Source organism: Morone saxatilis, unplaced genomic scaffold (genome assembly GCF_004916995.1).
Source record: "Morone saxatilis isolate NCDOM2014 unplaced genomic scaffold, NCSU_SB_2.0 Contig21, whole genome shotgun sequence".
NCBI lineage: Eukaryota > Metazoa > Chordata > Actinopteri > Moronidae > Morone > Morone saxatilis.
Window position 1 is genome coordinate 765540 of NW_023339774.1, and position 6683 is coordinate 772222.

Genomic DNA, 6683 nt, shown 5'->3' on the forward strand with positions numbered 1-6683 from the left:
AACGATCATTTACTCACCCAATTTCAATCAATGAATTTCCGGTGCACTCTTATTGTATTTTCTTCATAACAGTGAGACTCAATAGAGAAGGAGCTCCCTCTTTCAGCCTGCATACCCCAGCCGTGCCAAATATGCCGTACCCACGTATCGCTCCTCTATAGAACCCCAACACGTGACCCCGGACGTGAACTGCAGCAGCGCAACCACCAACACAAACCCTAATGCCTAGCAAACCTATCAAATTAGGGAGTCTAGTCTCCTCAAGCCGATTCCTCTCACCTCTCCTCTACCTGGTCCTGTTTTTTTATTCTCGCTCCCCTCTTTTGTGCACACTTCTTTTTTGGACAATCACGGTAACCGCACCTACCACCGCGCTGCGTCATCGCCGATCTCAGCCTTCTTTTCCGTCTCCTGCCTCACCCTGTTAAGTCACTATCTGCCGCCATGGGCGCGCCCTTACAGCTGGCTCGGTCGGGACCGGCCGGCTTCCACGCCGGCTCACCTGTCTCTCGCGTCCAGTTACCCATAAACAACCCTACGCTCACCTCCCCAGGGTACCGCGCACACCACCCCCTCTTTTTCTTTTTCTCCTCCACGGTCTTCTTTTGCGCGGCTTTCGACCTCTGCCTTTAGATAGATGAGCTGTAAAGAACCGACCCACCGCACGCAGAGAAGGGCCATGACACCGCAGCAAAGGCGTCCGCAGGCTCAGATTCGAAACCCTGGGCTGCTGCACCGAGGAACTCCGCCGTCTCCGTTCGGTACACGCCCCCTGCCGCCTTCCGCTGCCCCATCCCCCCCCGCGCCTCCCGGGCCCCCGGCTCACTCTTCGTCAACTCTAACCATTAAAATTAAACATTACCCAAAAGGAGTGGCACTACGCATTTCACCCCACTGCGTCCGTCTCCTCTTTAGACCTTCCTCGCCTGCTGCTTTAACACGGCTCAATAGCGTAACCTCCTCTCCTTAACTTGTGTCAATATTTCTGAACTGTTCACTATATTCTGACGTAGTCACCTGAGACAGACTAAATCCGCTACCAAACTCGTTGGCTCTCCTCTCGTGGTCTCCTTCACGCCACTCTCAACTCACGCCGTTTCCAATCACTGCCGCCTGACATGCTCCCGCGACGGGCCTTGGGCATCCACCGGCGCACCTACATACCCATCGCCTCTCCGCTGCCAACCACACGTGTTCTTTTCTTTCTCCGCCTTTTCGACCAGCACACTCACTCCGATCAATCGCACTCTTCAGCCCCGCTGTTCGTTTTTAAGTTTCAAACATTCGTAACATACGCCTCGGGTTAGCTTACCTCGACGTAATTAACCACGTCTCTTACCGTCGGCACCGACCGCGCTCGAGCTGGTCTCTCCTGCCGTTCCTGCATCCAGTCTCTGCTCGACCTACGCGGCCAACTTAGCTATTTAATATCTCTGTAAGAACCCTTTGATATGAACCTTTTATTCATTTCTGTCAGTCTTGCCTGCGTCTGTGCAGATTGTTTTTTGACTCTTCTGTATCTCCCATTCCTCATAGCTCATCTTCTACTGCGCTGAGATTATCCCGCTGTCTCGACATGCCTCGCGCATTTAACCCTCCTCTCTCTCATGTCTTTGGTTTCATTCTCAGTATCAATCGGCCCTACAGATGACAAGAGATCTCTCTATCACTTCCGCCCCAGAGGGTATTTTGTTGTACCTCCACCTCCCTCACAGTCGCTGATGCTCTCCACTGCGAAACAGGAACATGTGCTTCGTACACTGCTCAGCCTTACACCTCCCCGCACCCGCACCCTCCGCCCTCCCAGGCGCGCTCTGCGCCGCGCTCTCCGGTGTAGCCTTGTAGCACATCTTACTTCCTTTACGGGTAAACAGAGCTCTCTGCTCACAGTCCTGTCACAAATAGAGACTTTTTTCACAGTCGTTCATTTTTACATGAAATTAGTATCGTAATAGTAGTAGTAGACACTAACTTAAAGTTCTGTTCCATTTAGTATATCAGAGTGAGCCAACCATTGACAGTAATAATAATGGACAGAGTCTAGTCTGGTGTCGATAAAAAAAAAATGATACCGGGCGCCCGGTTAGCTTCAGATCGGTTGAGCTGCGACCCATGCTACGGAGTTGCTGCAGCGCCTGGGTTCGAATCTGACGCTTGGCCCTTTTGCTGCGTGTAATCCCCTCCTCTCTACCCACCTTCACGTCTTTCTACAGCTGGTCCTATCAAAAGGCCAAAAAAACAACTGATTGCCCTATGCACTTCTACCCATGGAGAATGAGCTGACTTCTTGATTGATTATGAGCTCAGTTAAACAGTTTCCTAATGAGTTTATGGTCTTAGTATCCCTCCAGTCTCTCACCCAGCTCTTCGTCCCATTACTCCCGCGTTTTACTTATTTAGTAAATTGATGGTCCCATTTACAAGTAAAATAGAACATAAAGCAGGGAATGTGTAGTGGCTACTGTTGATTGACAGTCATTGCTCAGTGGTCCGTCCAGCTCAAAACGACCAAACTGCAGTCAACTGTCAGAGGCCCTGCCGCCGATCACCCCTCTCGAATCAAGATTCCTGTCTCCTTCGCGTTGACTGTTTCCTCTACTACCAACCCGTTTTCACGCACAACACTATTTTGTCAGTGCGCCTCCGCTCTCATATCTGGACCCATACGAGATCATGGTGTGACCAGTGGCAACTGCTGTACTGGGACCCAGGATTGAATGGCAAGCAATGAGAGCACGATAACAGCTCACCTCTGCTGGCTCCATCTAATTGCTCCATCGGCGACGACCATTCCCCCACCAAACTTCAGCTTCAACAACAGCATGCCATCCAAACCAATGGTGAAGTTCATACCATAGTTTCACTTGGGCCACATGCCAATTCACCGACTCCTCATGTCCCAGCCCTTTTACCTCTGTGCTCCAATATATGCTTGAGCACCTTATTTAGAACCTCTGTCAACTTTTTCCTTCCTGTACTTCTACTCAGATACCACCATGTCAACGGCCTAATATGTGTTGAAAAGACCCACCACCAGGTGCCACACAATTTTGAAGATCAATTAAGACACACATATGACATTGCAATCTGTGCTCAGCACACATCCCACACACATAAAAAATCTTCAACTTCTTACTATACTTCTACCTATACTACCTCAGCTATATATAGTACGCTCACGCACAATACTCATATGCACCAGCTCCTGCAAATCCTTACAGCATAGCCACCTCAAGCTAGACTAACAAGCGTACGCTAACTTTTACATCTCACAGTTTCTTTAAGTCTGACGTACGCATGCACATCAACCATAGGCACGCCGTTCAGGTAGAGCAAGTTCAGCCACTGCCACACGTTTGTGCATGCACCCCCGGTCTACACTCCGGTGGTTTACGGTGACCCTGATGTACTTCATTATCTTCTACCTTACATCTCTGATTTCACGCTGATCTCTTTCAACCCAAACGACCTTAAATTGCGGCGAGACAACCCAACATTGCAAGAATCATCGCAAGATACCCCCACCAACTTACACCTAAAACTCGCTGATTAGTACATACAATTCCATCAACACGAACGAAATAAGTTAGAATTATTTATCGCCCAACCGGGTGCAGTCTGCGCCTTGAGCTTTTCTCGATGGCACCGCCTGCTGTAGTACTTTCCTGTGTCCTCAGTGTCAATCTACGCGACTGTCCCCTGTCCAAATACCTGAACTGTTGAAGTATGGCCGACTACCGCCGACCGCTTACGAGATCACTACCTCCATAATACCCACTGTCTATACCTAAGCACAGATCTTCCAATTTCACACTTCAATCTCAATTCGAATCTTTTTTTGTATCCACCCGCCAATTCCTAAACCAGAAAGTTCACTCTCCAGGACACTTTCGAAATAGAGCAGGTCAGACGAACTCCTTATCAAACACTTCTTACGATGCCCGACTCAACAGTAACCATGAGATCACGCACTCTGGGGCGCAGACCAAACTCTCTCCGCCCTACGGCCACGACTTTTCGCTCTAGGTGAATCCTTGCGTGACACGACGACCACCGAGCGCGCGCGACCACACACGACACCGCTCTATCGCTGTTACTCAATTAACAACTTACTACCTAAGCTGCTATATCACACTGCTATTGTTGATATGGCGCTGGCTCAGGTAAACAATTGGTCACGAGCAGGGCAGGTTCATGACTCTTGCTATCCCTGGGAAAAATAAATGTGAATAGGGCCAGGATCCTGTTTTGCAGCAAATAAGTAATGTGATATATCAGTATAAGTGCAGACACTTGTAGTTGTTTGATACCCAAGTACTCATTTAGAACTGCATTGGCATCGGCAAGACTCTAGATGTCAGTGGGAGCTTATTCCACCAGGAGATGGAGTGGAGCCAGGACATGCAAACAGTTGATTGTTGAGTTGGATAACAGTAGCAAGCCGTCTGGCATAGCAGCAGTTGTAGTATACAGGCTAGGTTGTACTGGGATTTGACCATGGCAAATACCAGTGACAAGATTCAAGAGGCAATAGCAATAAGTGTCAATTCTTTCAGACTGATCTTGTGTTTAGGGTTTACATAATGTGTGAAATAGCAGTGCAGCAACAAAATCAAAGCTGTAGATGTAGTAGAGAACACAGGCTGTCCAACAAGTGCTGCTGAAGCATCCTGGGGCTAGTGAACTACAGTGGCAGATTTATCTCCGATGTGGCCACTATATCAGAAGCATTGAAGAGACTCATGAGGTAATACTGCAAATGGATGCGGGAAATGGAGCAGGAAACAGCATCAGTTCAATCAGAGTCAGCTAGCCAGCTCACATGTAATGGCATACTTCAGTCCAGAGGCTGAGGCACGGGATCCAAGAAGCTACTCCAGTGCCATAAGGAACAATCATGAGCAAGAAACAAAAAGATGGAGCACACAAACCTGTGCACAGTGATTCTAGGTTACCAAGAGAACTTTTATGAATTCTGTGGTTGGTTTTGCTACTCACCACCATGTTGATCTTGTCAGTTAGGGAATGATATAAAGCAATGCTGGACTGCCAACTGCTCAAACTGGGCAAATGCCCCCTGGGCCCCAGATCATTATTCATGGTGTGGTAATTCCATGGTAATTTGAATAATTGAAAATTGGTTTGGAAATGTGCCCTAAAGGGAAATTTAACCTGTTGTTGGGAGGATGGGGGCTCGAAGCTCATTTTATGCCCCAAGACCTGTCAATAAAGGCATTATCTTCTTAGTGAAACTACAATTTTAACGATAGCCAGCATTAATTAGAATTGGAAGAAATGTTGCTATCGTGTAGGGCCAAAATCTATTGGCATTTACAACAAAATGAATTATGGCCCACACTTCTGGGGCATGGTGGTTGGTGCACACATATCTGTGGCTGAATCCGAATTCTAAACACAACATAACTCTAACTCTCTTTTTCATTAATTTTTAACAAGGACATGCTTGCTGTTTTCTTGGCATTAAGCTAGCTATGTGTTTAGCTATGTGTGTATAGTTACACTGGCATTTAGTAGTACTGCACCAGCATTGGCAGCAACTCGTTGGTTGGATGGTTTTGGCAATTGTCATGCCACATTATCAGTGCATCATCAGGGTCCATGTAGGAAATCAATCTCCAGACTCCTGACAAAAGTTTGTGCAGTTCTTTACTGCTCTAATAAATTTTATGTTATTTTGGTGTCACAAAAAGCTGAGACCAAACAGGTTATGTATCAAAGCAGGATTTGAATAAGAGAGTTTCATCATCTCAGGTTTGAAAGGCCCAATTATTTGACCCTGAACTAACAGCTTCTTTATTTGGAGTGCTATGGGTCACAGAGCACTAACAAAGCAAAGCTCACTGACTGAATTATAATGGAGCTTGCAACCCATTCTTAGCATGTGGCTAAGTATCACTGCCTTTCTTTTGGACACAGTGTATATAGTTACTCGCCTGACTCACCCTCTCAGCTGTATGATCAGGAGAGTGGGAGACTGACATATAACCTAATTTTTTCTAGGAGCAACATAGTGGAAGACATGATCTTTCTTTCCCCTCCTCTGACCTCACTATTAAGTGTCCTTTACCATACATCATCTTAATACGCCTTTCTGCAAGTGTGTCATGGTCTTGGTACACCTTAATTGGAGCGTTATATCTTCCTGATACACTGGAAGCATTACATTGTCTTCATACATTTTCTGCAAGCCTTCCATAGTCTCGATACACCTAATTGCGAGTGTTACATAATCTTGATACACCTTAGTTCAAGCATTACATCGCATTTTGATGCTATTGAAAATCACACCTTCAGGATTTCCTAATACACTGTATACTGTAATACCTTAATACCGCCTAAGCCTAGTCTTCATACACCTTACTGCAAGCATTACATGACACACCTTACAGCAAACATTGTATTGTCTCAGTATATGTTACTGCAAGTGTTACATAAGCTTACTTCAAACTGGGGCGTACTGTTGCACATTCTGCCTGTCTTTGAGAGTGGCCATATGGAACAGATATAAAAACTTTATTTAGATGTGTTTAACTTACTAGTTGCTAAAACATATTACAACAACATATTAAACCCTTTATGGCCAATGAGCCCCCATTTAATATTTATACTTTTAAACATAAACACCAAAAGGGGTTGCAGTAGTTTAGTCTGTAGGGACTTGG